The sequence below is a fragment of the Phalacrocorax carbo genome, chromosome Z (genome assembly GCF_963921805.1).
Source record: "Phalacrocorax carbo chromosome Z, bPhaCar2.1, whole genome shotgun sequence".
NCBI lineage: Eukaryota > Metazoa > Chordata > Aves > Suliformes > Phalacrocoracidae > Phalacrocorax > Phalacrocorax carbo.
In genome coordinates, this window is record NC_087548.1 from 54,113,262 (window position 1) to 54,140,040 (window position 26,779).

The window sequence follows — 26,779 nt, forward strand, 5'->3', positions numbered from 1 at the left end:
GGAGCTCAGTGTATGGCTGAAGTGTGCCTGCATCATGACCTCTGGCCCTGCTGCCTGTGCCAACACCTATAATGCCAGCTGGCAATGGCGACTGCTACTGGATGAAGGATGGGTTCACATGGGCGGCTTAGGGGATAGCAACTCCCAGAAGCAACCATCTCTGCCATCACTGGTGGGAACAGGAGTCTCTAGCCCAGTTTTGCAATTTCAGCAGTTGTTTTGCTTCCTATGGAAGTAGCAGAAGCATTGCTTTGGTGCGGCACCTGCCTCTCACCTTCAGGTAAAATTCAGTGTTGCCCTGATGCCTGAAAAGACCCTCCATAAATGTCACAGGCTTGTATTGTTCTGCAGTACTCATGGACCTGGGTTTCTGAGTTAGTTACCTTGACAGATCTCTCAGAAATAGTTCATAGGCCCTCATGGCTTGGAACATCTGCTTGTAAGGGGTACACGTTGCAATTACTGCAGTCTGGGGCCTGCTTGAGAAAGCCCAACTTCAGTGAAGCTCTCAAACCTTATTCTTGTTTTGCTCTCACCTGTAAAATCCACTGAGCTTCAGTTCTTCCAAAAAAGATCTTTGGACTGATCATTCTTGTGTAACCTGTGGCCCTCAGAGAATATTTCTCAGTTTCACATGATTGTTTGTCTATAACTCTATGCCATCTGCAAAACTTGCCATGTCCTGTTGTGGTAACAAAACTGGTGAGAGCAATGTACAGCTTGTGATCAGTACCGGTAGTTTTGAAAAGGCATTTAAAACCCTTTCAATCCAGGCACTACCTATATATTTTAGCATTGTGCTGTGCAGGAGCCAACTTCTGACTTCTGGGGTGTCTTTGCTTGCAGAACTGAACAGGGGGAGAATTGGCCACACTTTATTTTAAGGTTACATTCTTACACGAGTAGTATGTGATTATTGAAAGCTTTGAGCTTGTTATAGGCATGGGCAGTCTATGCTGTAAATGGCTATAAAAACAGCAGGAGAAGGTAATGTAGCTAATTCTAAGCCAGTGTTTATAAATAACTTGTCAAACTTTATCACTGTTGGTTAATGTCTATTAATAATGTATTAATGCTTTATAAACTATTTATAAATAGAACCTTAATATAGGAGGAAACTTAAGCAACTCAGTTCTATCGTGTGGTTAAGTACAGAATCTTCTTCAGCTCGAGGCTGCATGGGTATTTCTTCTAAAGACCAGAGTAGTAGTACTGCACCAACACTAAAAGTTGTTGGCCTTGATAAATGCAAAGCTGATATGCTGACAAAAAAAGGCACACCATTCAGTAGGCTCTGACGTGGTACCCACTTATTACTAATTGGATTCCCCCTAACACTCTGCTGTCATCCCTTTCCAAGTGACTGAAAGCTGAAGGTTTGCAATATTTGGTCATTGGTCGTATGTCTCATGTTAGATAAATACACAGAGGACAACTTTGCTGTGTGATCATAAGTGGTGAGATAACACTACATTTGATCTCCTAGCCCATGGAGAAAGTGAAGTGCTGCTGAAGAGGAAATAATTCACCAGCCTAAAGTAGAGGTGAGCAGAAAACCTTCTGGAGTGCCACAAGGAACTGTTAGGCTCTGGTATTGCAGTTGAACTCAGTCCAGATGAATGTATCTCCTTGCTTCCTCCCTTCCACAATACCTGCAGGCACAAAATAAAAAATAAATGGTTGATGTCACTTCTCCCTGGAGCTCAATGCTGTGCACAGTTGAGATTATTGAATACATCATAGGAATGCTTTATAAAACCATATTCACTCCAAAACTGATTTTAAAAGATTAAAATACTGCTGTGATAAATACTTCAGGACAATAGGAAGTAATGACTGTGTTTCAAAACGTTATCTAAACCAATTTTTCACATTTCTCCTTTACAGCCAAATCTCCATTATCCATGAGTGGATTACACACACTGCAAATTAACAAAACCATGCTACAAAATAAAACAAACTCAACTTTTTTGTCTCTTTACATTTATGAGTCATTCTACATCTTCTTCAAAGATAAACATGGTGTGTTATGCTAGACTAATTTACATACAGTGTAAACATTTCGTAGAATCCTTTTTTTTCCCCCCTTTATCTGGGCTGTCCATGATTTGCACTGGATATCTGACAGTTGACAATACATCCACTCTACTTCAATGCCCTGTGGTGCTAAGGAGTGACTGTAATAAGGCAGAACAAAGAGCAAACAACTGTACAGTGCACTCACTTGAGACCTAGAAATGGACCTTCTTGTGGCATGAGTGCCCACAGGCTCCAGCCACTCCGAGTCCCAGCTTCCTTCCCTATCCTTCCTCTCCACCCATCACCCATAACCTGGAAAGAAAAAGATGAGATTAAAGTGAATGCATTCCCTGTGACATGTATTTTTCATTTTATTGTTTTTTTCCAATTTGAAGTGAGGTGTATTTTGTGGAGGCTGGCAAACAAGGCAGCATTGCTGTGCATTAATGAGGCAGTACAAGCTCTCAACATGTGTTCAGGGTTAGTTTGAAATTAACAGATGAGGGACTGTTATGACCCATTGATTTGTTTCTGATGATGCAGTGTCGCTAAAAAGAATGACCTGTGCTGTTTTGTCTCCATCTTACAAACACAGTCATTATCATTAGAACAAGATGCAGTGATTCTTCTAGACTGTAATGCAGTTTCTTCAAAAGTGATCTGACCATTAAGTTTTACTGAGCTGCACCTGGGTGAGGGACTCAAAGTATTAGGAACAAGCAATATTTTAGCACTTGAGAAGCTGAAGAAGAAAAAGAAGAAGGTGAGATCTTCCAAAAACCTATTGTAGTTAAAAGCCCAAACTTGTGTGTAATTTGTTTTAATTAAAGACTTGACTGAGGAACTTGCAAATTCATTGGCTGTGCTGAAATAGGAAGCACAAGGAAAGAGGTATTGCATGAACCACACAAAACAAGCAAACCAAAGGAATGTTTTTTAAACCATATCAGTGATAAAATTTTTTTGCCAACATTTGGAAGATGGTAGGCTTACAAGACTCTAAATCGTTTTGTGTATCAGTGAAACACAGGCTCCCAAGTGCCTACAGGCCCTTATCTGCAAAGATATAAAAATGGAATTAGGATCAAGTGTCTGCTGATGGGACAGAGCACAGGACACTGGGATGCTGGCCGGCCACAAACTGCCTTCCACTTCTTGTATTCCACCCTGCACCAGATGCATCAAAGGCAGGTTTCAGCTAGCTGTACAAAAATCGAAGGAGTTTGCCATAAATAGCTGCAAAATCTAATGGGCTTAGCAGGTGAACTCTCAAGTTCTCTAACAGATCTCCTCAGTCTAAAGCAGGCAGTGTCTCTGAAGTATGGAGAATAAGGGCTCATAGCTGTCCTGTGTTACCTCACTGTCTCTTCAGCCCCTCAGGATAAAGTGTCATATATGCCAGTTTTGGTGGACTTCTATTAACTACTCTGTAAAGTAAGGGAAAAATGTGAAATATTTAAATACTGCCAAAGATCGTCACTTATGGCACCCTCTCTTGCTTTAATTTCTCTATGTCTCTTTAGTGTCTCTTTATGACTCTTTAGTGTCCCTGTTGGTTGTGCTTCCCATTAACAAATGATGCTGTTTGGCAATTGAGAAAGCCCTGTTTAACGATGCCCTAGTCTTGTTTTGCTGGAGATGTGCTGTCAACTCACATCAGAAAACAACTCATCAGACAATCACACTCACTTCAGAACCAATAAAAGCTCTCCTTCAAAAAGAATGATGGCAAATTATTCATCACTCCACACCGCTTCTTTCATTTTTCCCACTCATTTGTACTTTGCTGTTCTCTTCTCTCTGGTGACCAGTGATAGGACCTGAGGGAATGGCAGGAAGATGTGCCAGGGGAGGTTTAGGTTGGATATTAGGAAAAGGTTCTTCACCCAGGGGGTGGTGGAGCTCCCCAGGGAGGTAGTCATGGTGCCAAGCCTGATGATATTCAAGAAGCACGTGAACAACACCCTCAGACACATGGTGTGAATTTTGGGATTGTCCTATGCAGGGACAGGAGTTGGACTCAATGGTCCTGTGGGTGTCTTCCAACTCAGGACATTCTATGACTCTATGATTGAGAGATGGGCCAGCAGCATCTGCTCATCAGCTCACGGTCTCCTGTGTTGAACTTTTTGGCAGGCTCCATTTGATTTGAGAATGAGACTTACAGGTTACCCTTTTGATGAGTTCTATTTTAGGCCTGCTCCTTCTAGAAAATGCAGAGCTCCACCAAGCCATTCAGGTCTTCTCTTTGCACTGTGCTCTTGTGCTAGCCCAAGTGGTAAACTGTGAGAAGCATATGCAGAGCAGTGCAGTGACTGGAGTCAAGTACATTTTTCTTTCAAACAGGCAATCTCTGGACAGTAGTAAAAGTTGACCCTTGTGCTCTCAGTGCAGTGAATACATTTGAAAACTGTTGAATCAGAGCTGTAAAAGAGACTTTTTGACACCTTTCCCATTAACACAGGCAAAGATATTCACTCTTAGTAGCAGCCTGGCAGTCAGTGAGGAGATGAGAGATATGATGCTAGCATTTCTTCATAGGCAGACTGCAACAGCAGCTCTCTGTCATGGCACTAGGGTTCCCAAGTTTACATTGAAACAGGGGAGAAACTTGTGTTGGAGACCAAGTGTTGCTTTCCACACACAGCTAGCAAGAGGTAGCATTGGCAAATGATGCACAGGGGCATGTGTAGTGCACACACTTTGACAACCAGCTATTGTGGTTCTTAAAAGAGCTCAGAAGGGGCTTCAATGCAAAGAAAAATGAGTGGAAAAGTTAAATGAACAAACCTCCAGAATTTAAAGCACGTTTATCCTATAGCCAGAGCCCATAGTCTGCAAACTGGAAATTTCTTTCTTAATGAGGTGAAAAGAACTTCTTGCTTTTTCTCTTTTTTTTTTTTTTTTTTTTGTGTTAAATGCAGAAAGGAACAAGCAGAAAAGCTCTTTACCTAGGTATATTTCTGTTCTAGATCTGAATACAAGTGTATCTTGCAATGGATGAGTCTCTTGTCCCAGGCTGTTTTTTCTAAACCAGCAAATTACTGAAACTTTAGTACAAACAGAAAGCTACATGATCATGATTCTTGTGACTTTCTGATGAAAACAGAGGGACTTACGACATATCCGTGCACTTGGGGAATGTTGCTTATATTTAAGTAAAACGTCAAAAAATCCCATACCAAACACTGACAGATTTTAGTCATAGTATTACTGAAAGAAACATCTGTTCTTGTAGTTCCTGCGATCTCAGATGTCCTGTGCTGATGCTCCCTTCACATCTGCTGCAAATGCCAAAACTGCAGCCAGTAGGATTTCTGTCTTTTTAAGGGAGTGTGGTACCATAAAGGCAGCAGGGGCGAGACAGGACCTACATAAGTCACATAGTTGCCTCCTAGTTCATAGGCTAAAGAAGAGCTGTCTTTTCTTGTACCACTTTCACCCTCCTGTGATTAGCAGTCAGCACACCCAGAGATCTGCCACAGGCTGGCATTATAGGTATAAATCAGAAGTGTCATGCAATGGTACAAAGATAAGGATTTTATCCATTGCTCAGTTGTAGAAATGGTCATTTACCTACTCGGGGTCTGATGGCACAGCCTGAGGAACAGACCTTTAAACCAGGATCTTTCAATTAACTTAGAGGTCTCCACCCAAAACTGCCTCTCTTCTTCTGGAAGTCAGAGGTAGTTTACATTTAAACACTAGGAAATTAATTTCAAAGTGAAAGAGATCCCCAGCTTCCCTATGCAGCACTGGGCTAATTCATTGGGGAAGCTCTTACTCTGTCACACAAAGAAATAATGGGATACTGGCTCCATCCATCCTCCAGTTCAGTCTGTTGCAAAATTCTTGGTCTCATTTCTCTGAGATGGTGTGTGCAAGGAAATTACAAATGTGCTTCTTGAGTGATTTATGTTGCTAAGTAGAAGAAATGAGGCAATGTGGCCATTCAGTGTATCCAGTTTGGTAAATTCAGCCAAAGCAGATTCAGCTATATTTTACCTGGATTTTTCCAATTCCATTCAAGCAAGGTGCCATTTTCTTCCTAGTTTGTAACTTAAATTTATGCTTATGTGTTTGATTCTTTTTCCTTCCCTTCCCTTCCCTTCCCTTCCCTTCTCTCCCCTCCCCTCCCCTCCCCTCCCCTTCCCCCTTCCCTTCCCTTCCCTTCCCTTCTCCCCCCCTCCCTCCCCTCCCCTATCCTTCCCTCCTCTCCTCTCCTCACCTCTCCTCTCCCCTCCGCTCCTCTCCACTCCTCTCCTTATATCCCTTTTTCCCTCTGCAAGTGATGGAGAAAACAAGACTTGAAGTAGGGAACAATGTTCAAGAAAGACTTGACTGGAGGAGGTTCAATGGAGGCCATTGAGGTGGTGGGACTGGAGCACTCACCCTGCCAGGAGAGGCTATGGGGATAGGTCTGGCTCAACCTGGAGCAGGAGCAGCTTTGGTGGACCTCATAGCACCCTGGTGCCTGTGGGGATGGGATCAGCAGTCCATTATGGGAGGGGGAGAGGCATTGGTCATGATTTGAAACAGGAGATTTCTAACTGGATATACAGGATGAAGAAAAAAAACACTACAAGGGTAATTAGGCATCAGGAGAGGGGTCCAGAGAGGCTGTAGGATCTCTGTTGGTGGTGGTTTCAAGCACCGACTTAACAAAGCTCTGAGCAACCTGTCCTGAACCGTCCAGAGTTCAGGTGACCCTGCTCTAAGCAGCGAGTTAGACTAGCCTCCCTCCCAACCTGAACCATTCTGCCATTCTAAGCATTAGCATCAGCGTTAAGAAAACATTTTTTCTCAAGAATAAAGCACATTGGACAGGTTACTGTCATGCCTGAGCCTTGACTACAAGCAATTCAAGCATAGCTAATGTCGTGCTGTCCTTTATGCTTAAACTCAGTTGTAAAAACCACAGAAGTGCAGAGAAAACATGGCACAGAGTTACTTAACCTCATACTTGGACTTGGACTCTGCTGGCATGGCTTCTAGGGTTGAATTCTGCCTTCATGTAATCTCCATAGTACCAACTTCAGATTTGCAAGTCTACTATCAAGGCACTTGTCCGAAAATCTTAAGACTGTCTGAATCTTTGTCCCTAAGCTAGCAAAACACTTAAGCTCCTGCTTCAGTCTAAGTCCTTAGCTAATATTTACCTGAAGAACAATGCATACAGTTGCTTTACTGATCTCAGGCTATAGTTACGGAGTGGCTTACAAAATTATAACTGGTTTGTAAATGGTCTTGTTCAATGGGAGTGGAACATGCACCTTCAACACATCGGCAAGCAGCTGCCCCAGAGAAATGCCCATGCTGGGCTTGATGAGGCTGGCATAACGTTAGAGCTAGTCACTCACTGCAGAATCTGCCTTCAAGTCAAAGTTTTACAAACCCAAAGCTTGTGATGTGTGGCTTGCACTGCACAGGTGCCTTCTGCAGAGATGCTTTCCATTTTTCTCTGAAAATCAGAAGGTCACTAGTTGCAATCAGAAAAGACTCAAACACAAGAAAACTTCTGCAGAGCGTGCAGGACTTGTGAACCATGAAAAGCACACTCTAAAAATGATAGTCATTTATCCTTGTTAATAGTGCTAAGGATGTTGCACAAACTTGTAGGAAATTCCCATCCAGGGCAAAGAACAGCACTCCTCCCCCACCTTGTATCTTTACTGCAGCTCTTACAGGACATGAACTTTTACAGAATGACCCAGAGCTGTGTCACGGCACGGCAGCAGCAGTCTGGCCAACGCACATGATGCCTCTTCTTGTAACTCCAGCTCCCATGGTCTTCTTACTAAGTGAGGGTCCTAGCTTTGATGCAAAGAAAGTTTTAGCTCGTATGTGTGATTTGGCATAAAATATTTAAAATATAATCTCTTAAAAAAAACCAGAAAGCCACTAAAAATCTCAACAGTATGTTGTAGTTTTGTGATTTCTTAAGGAAATTTCAAAACAGAAGGGGATACAGGATATGGACAAGGGGTAGCTGACTCAGTTTTTGATTTTTGAATTCTCACTAACAGCAGTATTAAAAAAAAAAAAAAGACAGAAAGAAAGAAATATCTCATGGTATATTCTCCAAGAAGTTCGACCCCTACTCCACTATCAAAATAAAACACCCCTGCTTTTGAAACTGCTTCATCTCCACTCTGAGGTATGCTATTTGAAAAGGAAGAAAATGGGTATTTTCCACTTGTTTTGCTAAATACAAGGAATGAGTCTGAACACTTTAGTTTTGAGGAACCAGATGAGAACTGAACACTGTGGGTATACAAAGAAATGTATTTTCCTGTAGACTCAGTTGTGGTTTTTGTTATAATTTCTGTGTTTCCCATTACCTAGTGATACAGAAAATGGCAAGAGAAGCGCAGTTTCTGCATGTGAAAAGCAGAATCCTTACTGTCAGTAATTCCTATCTGGGGTTTTTGCTGTCCTGGCAGCAGTACTTGTTGCTCGGTATGACTGTAAGACCACACGTCACCACAGCTGATACAGTCAACTGATGGGGGGTTGTTTTCCATTCTATCAACAACTCGTGTTTGTGTTTATTTTTCTGGAAATTTGTTAATTTTAAAAGTATTTTAAAACGCTTCCTCTGCTTTAAAGTGACATCCACTTCATGTCTTAGTGGATCCCCACTCTGTTGGACCTATCCTTCCCCCATGAAGACTTCATCCTGTTCCAGCACGTATTTGTTGGTATCCCATGCAGATAGTTGAAATTACTTTGTCGATGACAACTGTGGGACAATATTAATGTCTTCATATCAATCAAGGGCGAAAAAGAGGGTTCTGTGCAGCACTTTGTAGGATGAGATATCAATACAAGGCTGCTTATATCAGGACAAAGCCAATACCTGCATTTTCTGGCTCCACTTCCTCCTGCTTATGGGAAAGGCTACCACTACCCCCAGGGACAGCATTACTTTCAGTTCCATGCAGGGCTGAGATGGGCACAAAGTGCCCATCCCTTGTATTGTGCCTGGTCCCAGCCGGCCAGATGCCATTTCTAATAACATGCAGGCATACAACCCTGAAGACTAAGTTTCACTAGATGCCCCCAAATGAAGTAGATATATGATTTACTGAACTGAGACCCAAGGAAGAGGTCACAGATGTCAGCTGTTGACTGTCATAAAGAAAGCAGCTTATTTCCCTGGGTTCTGATTCCCAGTCTGCCACACAGACCTGCCTTCTACCCACTGCCTGTATGTTGCCTTCCTGTCTACATTTTCTCAGAGAAGCATGTGTCTCTCCAAGATGTCTGCCATCTCTAGAAAGGGCAGGATTGTTTTACCCCTGCTGGCCTGCCTGTGAGGAAAGAGGGATTGGCAGGAGGTCTGTACTGGAGTAGTACAGAAAGTCCATTGTCTCTTTTTCATTGTGCTTTAGGATTTGTGAAGGGCACCCAAAGGGGGATTGCCCTGCCTAGCAGATTGTCCTGTCAAATTGGGAAGCAAAGTAGCTTATTAAACCCCTGTGCTGGAGGGCTCCAGTGATGGGGGAAGAGCTGCACTGGTACAATGAAAGCCTGAGAAAAAGTACTGCCAAAGAAACATGCTTCTTTACATCTTGCTGAGTAAATCACAAATAAAAGTACTGGGCTTATTTGGTCGAACAGTGGGTTAAATACTGGGTCTCTGCTAGTCTACTTTGGTAACTGTAATCAGGTATTTGAAAAGAGATCTCTGAAGCAATACAGATCTCCCATCTACTGTCTTCCATCTGAAAATGGAGCTAAGTTTGTGTCTCTGCTAGTAATTTTTTTTTGCCAGCATTTCAGAGCACAGAGTGACTCTTGCTTTGGTTTTAAACAGCTCCCAGCATTATTGGAACCTAATTTTTGGCTGAAGCTTTGTATTTGTAGTATTACAATGAAATGAGTCATTGATGTCAAGTTTCAGAATTGCTTTGAGCCAGTAAAGGTCCTTACAGAAAATAAAGGGGAAGTCCTGTGCCCCTCACCCTTACCTCCCTGTCCCCAGCTGTGCATTGACATCTTATACCAATTCTAGTACCCATGTACGTATGACCAGCCAGACCAGGGAGCTGATCAGCCTTAAAAGTAACAACTTACTCTCTCGTGGCATAATTTTTCAGGGTTAGTTTTCTCTCATATGATTTCTCTTGTCCCTAGTTACCAACACAAGAAAGAGAACGAGGACAAGAGTAGAAGAGCGAGGTGACCTCTTTAGGGTTTATCAGTCATAGCCTTCACAGGTAAAATAACTTTACATTCCTTCATGCCAAGGAACATAAATAATTCCTGATATAGAAAATCCATTTGTTTTCCTTAGGTATTTTTATACAGAAACCCCATATGTGTGAATTGAATGCTGTCATTTTGGTTTTAGGCCCCCCTTCTGAGCAATGGGAGTGGGTGCTTATTGCTGTGGTCAGTGCAATCGTTGGGCTACCCAAAGCCATATGTCCCTCTTCTCAAACCCATATCATTTTTTCAGCATGTGCTTGGAAAAGATAGTAGCATTGTCATACTCCTAAACACAGCACAACAATCTGCCCCACAGCTCCAAAGTAGAAGCAAAGTGGAAGATTCTACTGGCTGATAAAGATTATCTGCTGTTTCCTGTCCTAGGGACGAAAAATGAGCAAAAATAAAGGTCATCTGTGTTTATATTAACAATACAACAGTTCCACTATGTTTCGTAACAAAGTTGGGTCATTATTTATCCACTTGTCCTTTATATCATTGCTTTGAACTCTCTGGGTTTGCTTATCATGATATTTCTAAAATCTGTAAACAGTCAGGGAGAAGCATTTCTAGTTTTCTAAATAGAGCATTAGGTCATTTTATTATCAGAGAAATATAACACTGCCCATCTGTTGTTGTTCCACATGTGGAACAGCAGGCAGCCTCCTCCTAACCGTTAATTATTTCAAAGAAATCACTACAGCAACTTTGCCATATGGGCCTAGTTTCTTTTCTGCTCTTTGGGGTAGCATTCCCCGCAGCTATCTGTGAAGTACAGGCAGTGCTGTGCTAAGAAAACACACCCATCCACGTAAATCCCCAGCTAACAACCCACTTTCTTACGATTTGCAGCAAGTGTTTCAGATTTTGTTAGCGGGACAAAGGTAGAGTTTCATTTTCACTTTAGGGCATTGATTCAGCTCTCAGTTCAAAAGCAAGTTTGCATCTTCCTTGAAACCTCTGGAAAAGGTGAGATTCTCTGCTACCTAATCCTGGGGTACCTGTTAGGTCACCGTACTTCTTTCTGCAGCAAGATGTCTCTCTTGTAACTCCCATTTACCATATAATAGAGAAGGGCAGTAAAGCAGACAACAAGAATAATAGTTAACTAGATCTGAAAATCCTAGGTCCCTTTGTGGTTCACTGAAAGCATGTTCTTCCATGTCAGAAGATGATGGAAATGTTGAGGTAAATTAGTTCAGTCCCGAAGTAAACAGAAAGCCACTGTGGTTAGAAGCTCCTTTAGGCAGGTATTGTATTTCTCCAGAGTATCTGTGCAGTGCTTAGGAAACTTTGCTCGTCCTTGCAAGTGCTGCAGTGGTGCAGAAACACAAGACATTATTTCATATGGATAAATAAAACTGAGTTATGCCAGTGGTGTGATCCCCTTTTGAGTTTAGAGAACAAAGCAAAATGCATGTGAACTTGGTGCAACATCTCACCTTCCCATATACCACTGTTCCTTGTTCCCAACACCTCCCCTCTGCAATGCCACCTCATTCAGGCACATCCTGTGCCCTGAGAAGTTATCACCGCCACCGCACAAAGTACACCAAACCGTGCATCAGGATGTGGTTCTGTGTCTCTGTTTAAGCCTCATAGATATTTACGTTGAAGATGTCTGGCAAAATTCGATTATCAGCTCATGAATGTGTACTCCTCATGAAAGTGTAAGTTAAGAAATGTCTTGGGGACACTGGTTGAGTCCCTGTGGGCTCTCTTTGCTTCTCAGGATGGATCAGAACACAGTGTGCTCTGCAACACACTGAGGCTAGCTGGCACCATAGCAGTTTTCTTAAAGGCCTGTGGTCTCTATTTCCTGGCAAGAATATGTTGGGGTGGGGGCTGCTTGTTTTGCTTTGTCTTGAGGAGGGATTGTTTCTGCTCTGGTTTTTGGAGGGTTATTTTTCCCTGGTTGGCACTATGCAACACTAAGCATACTCCCTGTGTGCATGGCACATTGCAATGTAGAGAACGCCCAGGCGCTCTTCATGGTAAGAGGTATTTCCTTCACAGGGATTCCACCTCAGCAACGCCTTCTATACCTGTTCACAAATTCTTTTCCAGCTTCTCACCTTGACCAAGATCACTGTATCCGCCTTTCCTTCCTCAGGCATTGCATAACATTCTCCCTGGCAACACTGTGACCATATTCTATAGGGAAGCATGACATTCAAGAAGTCCCAAGCCTGTTTTAGAAGTCTTCTAAGAAAATTGTCAGCAGAAGGTAGTAAGCATGGGAAAGAAAGACTAGAAACATTTGACAGGCCAGCAGCATTCCCCAGATGAAAAAGCTTGCAATAGACTGCTTGTGTAGGTACTTGTCAGTGTTAGGTTAACAGTTGGACTCAATGATCTTAAAGGTCTTTTCCAACATAAATGTTTCTGTGATTCTATGATTCTATGATATTATCTGGCCTTTAGAAAGGAGTGTGGACCCATGTGGGCCAGTGGGACTGGGGTAGTTTTTCTTTAAGGACCAACTGGATGGGAATATGGGGAATATTCCCAGTTCATCTTGAAAAATCTGAGAGCTCTACATAGGTGATATAGCTATATTAGGATATAGCTTTCTGTATTTTAATGCAGTTGAGACAACATTTTTTTTTGTTTTATACACACAAATGCCATGCATTAGAAACATGAGAATTTAGGTACATGAAAAAGGAATGAGAAGGAGCTTAGAAGATAGCACTTGCTGGGAAACTACCAAAATCCCCTCATCAGGACAGAAATGGGAGGATAGGTGGCTTTGGAATTTCTCCATTTTGTGCAGAGTCTCTCCTGGGAAATAGACCATCTTCCCCTTTCTGCAAAAGGCAGTGTGTTTCCCTGGCTTGAGGGAAGGCAGTGAGAAAGTGCAAACTACCATGAGAGTCAGCCCTATCCAAGGACCAGCTTGTTCCTCAGATTAGCCTGTGGTAGCTCCCTGCTTCTGCTGCCTGATGCCTTATCTAGCATGGGGAAAATCCAGGCTAGATGCTGGTTTGCTCCATATGGATACCACCATGAAACCACTGAGGCACATGCTTACAGAACCCTATCCTATTCACTGAGAGTTTTATCACCAGGGATCTTACCAAAGAGGAATTTTTACTCAGAAATTATTGTCGTCTTTGAGATCTGCCTTACTGCAGGTAACTGTTACATCTCTGTGAGCTGAGATAGTTTTCAATGTGAACTACCTGGGGGGTTTTCTATGCCCTGGAGAAGAGGCATCCTGTCTCATTTATTTATTTCTTTATCTAATTCCCAATCATCTATCATTATCTGCATGGGCATGGACTACTTTTACTATGTTAAAAAATCCACAATAATGTGCAAATTTATTGCAAGTATAGGCTAAATATGGTTTTTGTTTTCACATTTTTCCGATGTGTACTTTTGTGTGTATGTGCATGTGATTATGACTTCACACGTATTAGGGTACAGGCGAGATGGCTTATAAGCATGTTAGTACCATTAATTATATTCATCCTTGAGCATAATCCCCCCCATAAGCAATGGCTACATATTCAATATTGCAGCAGAGACGACCACAAAATGTGTGCTACACTCAGATCAGTGCTTTACCTTAAACCTGATGCTCTTCCACACAGAGCTAATCTCTTTTGCTTGTTTTTCTCTCCCTTTCTCAGGTTTGTATATCTTTCAACCAAACAGCTTGTTACATGCTAAGGAAGTCCCTTGGCCTAAATCTTGATTCTCTTATTTACATGTCAGGAGTGTAGGTTGTGCTTGTTCCCATACTGACCGTAAATTATATAGTTTAACAATGAAAGTTTAGCCCTGAGAACTTTGCTGTGTCTCTTAAAGATTATATTGTCTTTTGCTTATGAGGCTGGCAATTGTTGTTGTATGAATTGCTAGATGTAGCTGTGTCCATTTCATGAATCCCAGCTTGCCTCTTTTATGCTTCCCCCCAAAAAGTAGACCCTAGGCAGAGCAGCCCGCTAATACTACCATGGTTTTCCACCAGAAGATGCCTGCATGTAACCCTACTCTCTACCTAGATCCCTGTTACAGGGCTCTGTATCAGCACCAGTATTATTTCCAAAGATGGAAGCACTGCTAAAGGCAAGGCAAAGGTTTTCCCGCTCTTTTACATATCTGAGTGCAAATCTTCTAAGGAGACTTTATGAAACACATAGAAAGTATAAAATTTAAAAATATAAAATAATAGAGCAACAAAAAAGTATATTACAGTAAGAGTGAGTTAGGGTCTAGGCAGTAAGCAAAGACACTATAAAAGAGGAGGGGAAGAATGAAGGTCGCATGTTTTCTATCAGAAATCTAATTTAGAGCTCAAAATCCATTCCCACAAGGACAAAAAGATGTGTGTGACACGTGAGGAAATGAACTCTCCAGGATGTGCCTTGGGAGTGCTCTAGGACAGAGGCATTTTGGAAAGAGGTGATAATGGCCTCAAAGGGCAGTGACGAGATTGTGGAACTCCTGTGTGTGGGTTCTGGAAAAAAAAGATATATTTGACACCCCCACACACCCCACCCCCAAACAAAAAAAAGAAAAAATCTTCTGGAAAATATGAGCAGCTGGGCTAATAGTAGACACTTGGAAAATGGAAAGATTTTTCTTTTTTTTTTTTCTTTTTTAAAACAGGAGGTTTTGTAATCTGGTTTCTGTTCAAGGCATAAGGAAAAATGTCTTGATTTCTGTCCCTTTTATGTGCATTCTTTGCAGTCACAGCCTGCAAGCCTAAAATAAAGGAAATCACTAAAGGCTAAACCCAAAATATTCCACCACACTGCATATCAGTCATTAGGAAGTGCCCTGTTTTGGTGGATGGGCCCATAAAGCTATCTCCATCTTTACCCATCCATCAAATAAGAGCTTAGGAAATACTTGTGTGTCTAACAGACAGATACAGCAGTCAGTAAACTTAAGTTGCAACTTCTAATTATAGTAATCTAAATTATATAAATGATGAGGAAATTGTAAAAAGATAGCCCTAGAGCCCATTGTCAACTGCAGCGGACCCATGGTAGACAACTTTCTTTTTGCTGCTGACATCCATGCATTGCTTAGTGTCATCTTAGCTGAGATTACTGACTTACTGGAATCACAGCCAGATCTCTGTCAGACTGTGCACCTGACCAGATTCCCTCTGAAATCCACATTTCTTACTCTAGTTACGCTCATCATCTTGCAGTAGAAACTCTGTGAAGATGGTGTTGAATGGTAGGTTTTCAGAGATACTTCTTTGTCTGAATCAACTACAGGAATCCCTTCTTTGTTTCATGTTCTGTTTCAAGGACTCAAAGGAAAACCTCGAAGGCTGTGACCCTGCGGTGAAATATCTCCAGACTGTTGATCATAAGGGTCTGCAGCAAGGCCCATCTTTTTGCCACAGTTGCTGAAAAACTACACAGAGTGTTTAAATTAAAATGAGAAACTTTTGTGCTGCTCTGCAGTTGGGTTTTTTTTTCAGTGCTCAGTGATTTCCTATTATCTTTGTTGCAGCATTGCTCTGCTGTTGATAACTGTGCCAGCTTTGTCTAAGGCGTTGATCTGGACATCTGTCATCCTTGCTGTTTCTGTCATCCTGCTGTCTTCCTGCTGAATCTTTAAAATATCCTAAGCTGACTCTTGTTTTATACTCCATTTGTGTTTACAACTTAGTGCTGGATAGCATGAGCTGGAAAGTTAGACCCCTGAAATCCTATTCAAGTAGGCAAGAGGAATCTTGCATTGACACTTTTCTTAGGTTGGTGTAGCGTCATTCGATAATTTCCAGGGTCTCACAGACCATTATTTCATGCGGAGTGCATCTTGATGTGAGCTGTTCTGATGCATAGTGGTCTTCAACCTCATCTCAGAAGCACACAGTGAGCAGCAACAGGGAGGAGGGTCTAGGAGGTACCACAGTGCTGTCATTGAGATCTGCTGCCCAGCATCTCGCCTGCTTTATCTGTCCAGAAGGAGCTATCACTCACAAAGCATTTGGCTGTTCTTGACAATAACTGTCTTTTCTGGCCTTCAGTGGTTCTTGAGAGGATTAGTAAAAGCACTGCAAATTACTGAAAAATCCAGGAGAAATCTACAACACTGGGTATTGAGCTGATTTTCTGAATCACATTGAAAAACTGCAGTTTAGTCAGCAAAAGGTCTGAACTGGTGTGCAAGCTGTATCCTTCTCTCTCTTTTGCTTGGTTTAAGCCAACAATTAATCATGGCACAAGAGGTAAATCAGTGGGGGATTTCAGTGTAAACTGTGCTGGTGGATTGGTAAACATTTCTGGTATTGTTGCAAATAACCAACACAAGTGTAAGGAATGGAAGTTTAGCTTTAGGCCTCTATGTTTACCGTTATGACTTTAAACTGTTTACAAGAAGAAGAGTACTTTAAATGTTCCTGAGGAGATGGGCAAAACCACATGGCTACTAAGGGTTTAACTGAGATAAAGTGTTTGCCTTAAAATTCAGAGAAACGTGGTCACTTCGCAGCCGTGGTTTGTCATTTAAAACATTGCTGTTGATATTGTGCTGTGACACCAGCCTAAAACATTTATGGTAACTCCAGCAATGAGGTGCATTATAAGCTGGGAGGCAACATCTGGACCCTTCCTTATCACAGTGTCCTCAGAGCTAATTCAGAGCTGTCCATGTAAAATAACAGCACAACCATCCCCTCCACCCTCCCCACTCCCACCCCCCGATCCTACTGTTTTTATTGTAGTTGTTAAGATGCAGACATAAATGGCTTTCAATAAAGCCCTAGATCCAGGTGAATGTTTCAGTTTTCATGGTGACCAGTAAAACATTGATGGGGGATTCCCACTAGTGAAGACACTGGCTAAAAGCTTGGGACATCTGGGTCTTGGACGTTATGAACTGGTCATCCAACCTCCTACATGTCTGCTAGGAGGCCTGGTCTGGCAGCTGCCCTCTGTGCCAGGGAGTTTGGAGCCTGTGGCTCATATTCTTCCTCTGCGTCAGAGGAAACCACCCTTTCCCACCATCAAGAAGTTCTCCAAGAGACAAGCAAAGTGTTCTGTGTTGAAGGTATATTAAACCATTCAGCTGTTAAAGCTGTTCTATGCTGTAGACGAAACTAGAAATTAAGTAGAGCATAGCTCTCTAACTGGATCATACGGTGCTGGGATGGGACAGCAAAACCCTCAGTTCCAGCCGCAGTTCCAAGGTCTTTCTAAACATCCTGTGAGGTTTGGCGCCCTGACTCAGGATTTGTAAACACTTGGCATTGGCAAGTAAGAAATGGAGCCATTGCTGCCAGGACAGGTGGGGAAGGATATCAGAAGGTTCCTCACCTTGGTGAAAGGGCTCTCCACAGCTCTGGCTGAACTCCACTCAGCAGCACTTCACAGTAACCCTGTGTTACTTGAGGAGGATTGATCTTGGGACCATCCAGAGGAAAATGACAAATACGTAGCTTGCCACAGGTGTGACCATGACAGCCTGAAATTAAAAACAACAAAAAAGTTCCTTGCTGCTTTGTCAAGGTGAGTGCTCTGAGAGTGGATTTCAGGCTGACATCAGTAATCATTAGCAGCAGATAAACATGGACTTTGCTGTCCTCACCTGAGAGTTCTTTGTTTCCCTTATTAACATCCTTAGTTGATTGTTTTTGTGTTAGGGTGGTACCAAGAAGTCTGCCTGACCATGGTGGACTCTGTAGCGCACTGAGCTGGCAACAAATGGCATGCTTCCTTGAGGAAGCTATAATTTAAATAGGAAAGACCAAATATGAAAGAGAAGACAAGCATCCTTACCCCATGTCACTGGTTTTGCCCTTTAACCCTGTCTTCTCCATGCACTTGGATCTGACAGCAACGATCTAAGCTGTTTTCTTATATATGTGCCACTTAAAATAGACCATGTAATTTTGTGTGACTTTTCTTTAGCAGGTGGATGTAGCCCCTTTCATGCTGCCCTGAAGTCAGCCCTTACAAGCTAGTGTTTTATTGTGCTCTCACTGTATTTGTGACCTTTGTCAGCTAAGGTCTTTCTGGATTGCACTACTGAAGAGTCTGCAGCCTTCACTGCGTTTATCCTCCCTTTGTCCTTGTGCCTCATATGCATTTTATGGAGCTATCTCCCAAAGTTTTGACCAGCACCCAACCCATTGAACCTCCTTAGTATTGCAAGTGCTCTGTCACTGAAGCAATATGTATGACAACCTGCTCCATCTCATGGAGCAGCTCCTGTGGAAAGTGGAATGAGAAAAATGTCATTGGTGAGCTGAAGGGGGAAGACGCCTTCAGGGCAAAGGTTTTGAGGTAGATACAACCTCTGCCATGTTCCTGAAGGAATTCCTCTCAGATTTAAAGGGCCTGCCAAATAAGGGTCATCTGGATAACCCAGGGCTTGCTATATGGGAAATATCTTGAATGGAAATACAGTTTAGTCCTATCATATGGGAGGAATATTCTTTGGTGCTTTTCCAGTCTTTCTAAATTATTTTGATTTAGAAGTAACCCTTCAAAAACAGCCTACCCAGGCTGGTATTTAGCTTGAGCAGTCAGATTTTACGTTTTCAAGTCTCTGTCTCCAGCCCAGCTAAGCAGCTGTAGCAGCATAGAGTGTTTTCAAGCTGTTGTAAAAGTGGGGCGGGTATTTTGGTTGCTGTGCTTGGTTTAGCTGATGAGCTGATGAGGAAGAACTAAGGAAGATCTATCAGTGCAACCAGTTATAAACATAGAGCTAACATCTGCCTAGAATACAGACGGCTCATGCTGGCCTGTAGACACCACGGAGATCATAGCAGGGTCCATAGCAATATGCTTGCAAGGAAAAGGCAATTCATTACAGACTGACAGGCTCAGTTAGCAGGATTACAATACGCCTCCTTGTGCAGCAAAAAGCCAAGTTAATTATCTCTGGTATACAGGATAGCTCTGTGTGTCTAATGGCCTTTGCTCCTTCCTGGAGGGAGAGATAGTTTATTATTTGCTAACTCCAGATCTGAAACTGCTAAGATATTTGAGGTTTATTTTTCTCTGTGGAAATCACCTGGAATCATTAATCCTCCTATTATTTTCCTTGCCTTCTCTCAAAGATCAGAATAGGAAAAATACCTATTAGACTAGGCATGTACATCTTCAGTTGTGTTGATGAAAAACATATTCTAGTTTATACATTCATACTTCTTATACAGATACATATCAATTTATATGTGTATTTATATGTATATACGAATACATGTGTGTATGTACACCTATACATACACACAAATATATATTTTATATATACACACACATGTACATCTGCACTACCACCATGATATCCACAGTAGCCATCCTGTAAGAGAAATCACATGATGGATTTCCTTACTGATATTCATTTGGCAACAATGCTCTCTTTGTCACAGTACAGTGGTAGGTTAGCAAAAGAATGGACAAGCAGATTTTTTTGTTTTAAGAATGAGCCATTGCAGCGGTCTCATGCTCTTCATACGGAGATTTTGCTTCTGGAGAGGAGCGCTCTCCATTGTCTTGCCAATACAGCCTGTGTCGCGTCAACAGCACTTCACTGAAGTTGCGGGGTGAGCTTGTGCCAAGGGCAGGGAAGGGGAAAGAGGGCTCTGAGTGTGTTTCAGACTGTAGGTCACAGCAAAAATACAGAATAACACTTGCATCATTTCTAAAGGATTGATCATGTCAAGTATTTTGGAATAGAGTCAGACACTGAGCCATAACCCTATGGAGGATGTATGAGGTTGATCAGTTTGAGCTTCTGGTGGTTTTCTGTAATGGTATCACTCTACAGTCTTGCCTCAATAATGAAGAATGACACAGCACAGCTTTCCTCCAAACGTACTTTTTGTGTGGGAATCCTCATAATATGGTCTTCAGTTTCTTAGCATTTAGCATGTGTCATGGATGAGCACTAAAAGCTAGCAGGCCACATTTCAAAATATGTGTTCATACTTGGACACCTGGGTCCTGATTCAGGGAGACTTTAACACTTCCTAACTCTTCTTGATGTCTAAGGAACTAATGTAAGTCCTTAGAGTTAAGCATCTGTGTCTGTAAGTGCTTTGCTGAATCCATTAATACCAGCTTATATTTTCATCACAGCCTCTCACCTCAGTTTCTCTTCAGGTTAATTTTATTTATGAAGTTCATCAGAAATATAAAACTAGTCACGGGTCAACCAGCTACGAATAATCAAATATATTAAAATATAAAGTGTATTTGTGGAAATAATTTTGTGCCAGCAGACATTCTGTTCAGAGTGGTTAAAGCTCATTGAATAAGTTACTTATTGTAAATTATTCACTCATAATAAACAAGTAGTTTCCACCGGAAGTCTTGGACTGCTCTGCTAAATAAAGCAGAGATACAAACTGAGAATGGGAAGGAATCCGGTAAATGGCTTTTGTTAAGGCACTGTTTTCTATGTCATTCAGAATTGTAACTGAGCATTTTTAAAGGGTTTTGTTAAATGCTAGAAACCAACAGTAAAGAACTGGAGTGGCTCTGGAGACCAAATCTCTGATTTGAACCTAGCAATGTTCTTGTTTGTCTGCTTTTACAGAAGAGGGAGTAAACTACACATGAATTCAGTTCATGAATTCATGAACTGAAAAGCATTTCAGCAAATAAATAAGGAAGAGTATTTATACAGCTGGGTCATAAGAGAGATGAAAAAGCACTGAAACAAGGTTCATTTAGGAAAAATGGGAGCTGTGTCAACCCTATATCCAAGGGAAGAATTTATTCAGAAGTCTGTTCAGGCAAAAGTCTGGAGTGGACAGAGGAAATCAAGGTAAAGAGAAATGTGTTATGTGATCAAGATTGTAAAACTACTTGTTAATTTCAGTCCTACAAACATCAAAGTGTCTGCTTCCTAACACTATGTTGTAATAGATCCTTTTAATATTCTGGCTGGGTCCCCATATGCAATTTTAGAAGGTTCCACTGTTTCTGAGGAATGATAACCTGATAGGTAGATCAAAAAAGAGAGACAAAGATTTGTGATCTGTAAGAATCAACATAGGAGGTGGTAAATGGTACAGAATGGCCTTACTGCAGGTGTGCGGCATTGGTCGCACTCTGCCCTTTAGGAGTCACCCGACATAGTTCAGTTGGCTTACATCTCTTGAGATACTGGTCATTTAGTGGGGTAAAGCCTTAAGAAATTAATTGAAATGAGTTGGTGATCTGGTAGGATAAGTGTTGTCAAAATTAGTCCCTTCCTCAGCCTTCTTTCTGCACTGTTTATCTGAAACACCAATGCAACCTAAAGGGAATTATAGGGAAACACAAGACAAACCTGGGAAGTGAATGGAACAAAAGGAAGACAATTCAATCCCATCTTTCAGAGCATGAGGATGAGCCTAAATGTTAAGTTTTTAGACATACAAAATATCTGTAGAGTATAAAGATCTAGGAACTGTTATCTGTGCACTATGAAGATCTGGGAACAGAACCTAGGCATGGAGCAAAGCCTTGGAAGAGTTATCCTTTAATAATCTGTTTCTCAGTTTCAAGTGTGTGGGGCTATCCAGCTGTAAGATATACAAAAAATTTTTTTTTTCAATTTAAGGATAGAATTAAATAGCATCATACTCTGCAAGAGACTTTAAGCTCAGATATTCATAGATATTTGTCAGTGTCAATTAAGAGCCTGAACAGTGGATCGGGACTTTACACTCTGAATCAGAAATGCCCTTAATCATTTGTTTGGTTTAGGCACCCTCTTTTGAGCCAGCTGTGCAGGTGAAAGTGTCAGCATTACCCCAATGGAAGCTGCCACCTGTGCAATTCTGCTGGCAGAGTAGTTCCCCAATAAGCTGTAGGCAAAACCAGCTGGCATAATGCAAACCCAAGCCCTGTAGTTTAAGTGTGTAAATGAACCTGGCTGATTTTCCCTGGGGTGATGATAAGCACCTTGAGGATGATAACATCATCATCATCTGGCTTAGCTCCGTGCAGCATCAGAATATGTCTCTAGCTGTAAAGCATGGCACCAGCACCACCACATTTACTGTAATGACTCACCTGCACCTGGCCTTCAAGCTCCAAATTGGAAAAACCTGCAAGTAAAGCTGGCACCCTAAAAATGTTGAATGAGAACAAATAACAAAGTAATCTATAATATGGCAGCTAAGAAAGGGTGAGTAAAATGAAAACTCTCTTCAGACAGGAAAGCCTGCCTTTATTTCAGCTCCATTTATTCTGACTTTATGTCTTTCTTTATAAACATTCAGAAACCACAGTGGAGCCTTTTCAGGTTTGGGGACTATGGTATGCTTTTCTTCTCACAGGGCAGCTAAGTTTCCTAAGAGCTTTGTAGTAACAGCTTTCCCCATCCCTGACACAGGCAGGCTCCCTCCCTTATAATACTAGTTGTTCATACCATGAGGAGAAGTTTTGCCCAAGTGATTTAACAGACTGCATCGACAAGACACTGACAGAGCATGGTTGGAATTCACAGTCTGTCAGGTCAATACATTAACTGTACAGAGCACCTGTAGATGATATGGGAACATGTCTGCAGGAGGGCTAGTTAGAGGTACAGATTTAGTGTGCATCAGGACCTACACACAACGTACACAAAGGTGTACCTGCAGTTTTAGGCCAGTCCACGGACTGAGGGACTGGTGATTTTAGTTTTCATCCCCACACTCCCCCAATATTTGTATTTTATTTCTTTTTGATTTTTAATGATTAGTTAAAGCTGAAGTTAAAAAAGAAGCCTGCCTGTTTTGGTGTAATTCTCAGAGTTCAGGGCTGGGAAATTCAGAACTGCCAAAATTCAATAAATGCAGAGTTTTCACTGGCAGAGGCAAACTAATAGTTTCAGTGAAGTATGACCCATTCTGTTATTTCCAGTAATGTAACATGAAAGCAAAATATAGTCAGAAAACAAAAGAGTGGAAGATCCAGAAATAAATTAACTACCATAGATCACCTACACCCTAAAATTTACTAAATTGTAACTTCAAACCAGCATTTAACTTTTCTCTCAATAGCCTTTTTTTCATATGTAGCTGCTTCTGCTGACTTGGGTCTGCACAGAGATCTTCTCTTGTAGATCAGAAAGTCACAGAAAATGTTCTCTCCCCATTGTCAGCTGGACACAAACAGCACAAACATTTTCTGCACACATGATTTAAAAGAAACTGATGTTTTCCCAACAGCTAACTTTCCATTGTCAGCTTTGCTACTCCAAGTCCCCATGTACTCCAGCCTTGATGGCAAAGGCAGCCAGTTTCTGTATGGATTGAGATTCTCTTTTATTCCCAGGCAGGGGGCAGACCTGTACACAGCTGAATTAGCCACAACTGCCAGCCTTCTCCTGCAGGTGCGCATACAGTCCCCCATGACCTGCCCACAGCGCATTTGCAGAGCAACACTCCCGAGATGCCTGGCCAGCTGGTATCCCACAGACTGGAGATGGCTGATGGGTCCTTGGGCTGCAAACCCATTGTTCCTGCCCTATGGGAAGCTAAGAGCCTGATATACCGCTATCAATTGAGCTTCAGTACACAACTGTCTCTAAAGAGTGTGACTCATCAGTGTCCTGCTCTGACTTCTGCACAAATGCTATCTGGTGTCCTTCTATTGAAGAAAATATCTTCCCCAACCTTGAAGACTGATTTGATTTCTTGAAAACATTATATTGATTTTTTTCTGCCCTTCTGCTAATATTTGCTGCTATAATAGACCTGCAGTGTAAACCTGGTAGTTTAGAGCAGGTACTGAGCTACAATGTAGTGGAATACAACTGGCTCTGTAGCACCTTTCAGTCTTTCTAATATTCAGAAATCTACCTGAGTAGCATCTCTGTAAAGAGCTTGTTCGTTTTTCTGTTATTGAGTCACTCTGTAGGGCTCTGGGCCCTCAAATAGCATCACATAAAAGAATTGGACACAAAACCTGGAGCTGAAGGATGAATAAGACTGATTCTGACTTACACTCAGCACTCCAAGTCATGAGCTCTGACATCTTTACCTGCAGCAGATCAAACTATTACTGCTCCCAGCTGTCCACCCTGCTTCTCTGCCAGAAGATGCTACTCCCATGGTGAGGTGAAAGAAAGAAGCACACGTGCCTACACCGCAGTCCGGTGTATTTCCTCAGAGTGCTAATCAGGGGTGGGGGGAAAGGCAGGGGGTGGTTACACCATAACCTATGACAGACAAAACCACTAGGGCTCATTATTCAAAGCCCTCATATCCCAGTCGCACCACACAGGTAGTGTGAAATTGCCTTCAAGGCTTTATATAAATACAGGAGCAGTGCTACTGTGCCTCAGTGCTAAGGAGATTTCAGGTCTGTTTAGAAATAGGCTCAGCTTATAGACGCACAAAGAAAACCAGTTACACAGTGACTGAAGCTGCTCCAGCTGTACAGGGAATTCATACCTACCTTGTGTGAGGTTGTTGAAAGAATCTGGAGGAAAACCAAGGACTGTTTCGAGTATTTGTAAGTTACAAGACAAAAATGAATTGGATATATTTCCTTTAAAAGTTGTCAAATCTCTAGTTTATTTCCTCCCTTCACTTTTTGAACAAAAACTTAAAACCAATTCTCCATAGATTCTCCACAGTGCTTTCAAGAAGGTACATTTGAAAAGACCGCATTGTTTTCCCCAGAGTCTCTTGAAGATTTTACAAGTATCTACCAGCTTGATGTCGGAAGAAAACGCGTATAGTCCTCTTTCTACAGGAGTGGTTGACTACTTCAAGGGAATAATCTGTTCGACAGCTGACTTAGTAGTCAATTGACCGCTCCAGTATGCTGTCTGACTGATGATTTTCCCTTTCTGTCCTGGCAAAATGACGCATACAGGTGTCTCTTCTGTTGTTGTGGAAACACTGAGAGCTGACATAGCCTTTTAGTTAGGTGTTCTCACCTCTGAGGCAGGAAAAAATGGGTCTTTTGCAGTCGAAGGGTGCAAATCAAAAAAAATGGGAGACAAAGAATTCATACAGTGGGAAACTGAATAAAGGCTAGAGGACAGATGACCATGAATTGGGTTGAGCTCTCATTTTGGCAGCCAGGCAGACCATCCACAGCCCTTTATGTTACTGCAGCTTTCCACTCACATAATATTTGAGCGGACAGGAGTGTTGCCCATCTTCTGTGGAGCTTGGGAAATCAGTTAGCAACATCTCCAAGAAGAAAAAAGTCTTCCTATGTGCTTGAAGTGCCATATTCATAAGTGACCTTGTACTTGCAAGTTTCCCTGGATACCTCTCAGTGGTTTTTGGGGAGCTGATACTAAGACCGGTTCTCCATATGGACAACCAGAAACAGAGGCCCAAGGGACAGCCAGAGACTGACCTTCAGAGCTCAGGGGATCCTCTGTGCCTGAGCACAGTCAGTGGCTGAGTAAGTTAGTGGCATGGCATTTGGCACCTACAGAAAAGCAAGACACACCTAAGACAAGCTGCTGAATGGTGGAAAGATACACAGCCGCCTTTTAAGCACAGTGTAATCATAGTGTCCTTTATACCACAACTGCTTTAAAAAATGTGGCTGAAGTCACTGGGTCCCTTGGATGCTTTTAAAATGTGTATCCAGAAGCAAACCACCTTTATGTGTGGTTAATGTTGAGCTGGAGTAGAAGTTTATAGTGACTATTACATCCCTAGAGCACGCAGAACATGCAGGTTCTCATTTCTGTAAGTTCTCTTCACATTGTTGCAGGGGTGCTAAGTGGGTGTAAATACAATTTGCAGCCAATATTAACCTATAATATGCTGCCAGAGTGATGTGAAAGGGTCTTTTACCAGAATAAATGGCTGCCTTGAGAGTTCATTACTGTCCATACAGTAGCAATACAGCCAAAGGATTATAAGGTATCCTGAGCTGCAATTCTTTTTTGGCTGAGGGTGATTTAGCATTCAGAAATAAGCTTGGTGGAAATCCAGATACAATGGTACAAGTCCCACAACAGACCTTATTTCTGTCCTGTGCATTTCCAAGCAGGTTTCCCCACTGAACAGCTCAAACACGTTCCTAGTGCCATGGTTCCTTAGTTGAGATTCATACAGCAAGAAGCTTCCATCCCACTGTAATGGCAAAAAGAAGGGGTGAGGTCTATCCACTGAGGTGCAGCTTTGCTGGGGAGAAACACATGACAGAGAAGGTGTGTTCAAACTGAAGGTACCCTTTTTGATACTGTTTCAAAATTCAGCCTGCTGGATCTTTACTCTTGCTTTGATATGCCCTATGGTGGTATCAGGCCCACAAGATCCTAGCAGCACTACATTTTACATGCAGCACTCCCTAATTATTTGGTCTAATCTTCAACTCAGGAGACATGGCATGGTGGAAGAGTCTTTCATCTGTCTCAGAGACACATGGGGAGGACAACTTGTACAGAGCTTTGAGATCCAGAGTAGAAAAACAAAAACAATGCTACTTGCGGAGTTTTCTGTTCATAATCACTTGTACATGTTTAGATTTTGACTGCTTCAGCCTTATTCTCCACCATGGCTGACAGCATTTCTCCTGTTAGGACAGATCCATTGGAGCTTTACCTTGATATTCCTGGTGGGAGTGGTGGGCAGACTCCAGAGAAGAGCTGGGAAGGGGAAGCCCTTTGAATC

The 26,779-nt window shown here is 42.0% G+C and overlaps 1 long non-coding RNA gene across 1 annotated transcript; it reads right to left on the minus strand.

Annotated features, from left to right (window-relative positions):
• Positions 1-1,400: 1,400 nt before the first annotated feature.
• LOC135310625 (uncharacterized) lies at positions 1,401-24,257 on the minus strand. Its single transcript, XR_010370698.1, has 3 exons — positions 24,174-24,257; positions 17,523-17,670; positions 1,401-1,652 (listed from the first exon to the last, which is right to left on the minus strand). It is a non-coding gene; the product is annotated as an uncharacterized LOC135310625 (long non-coding RNA).
• Between the last annotated feature and the right edge of the window lie 2,522 nt (positions 24,258-26,779).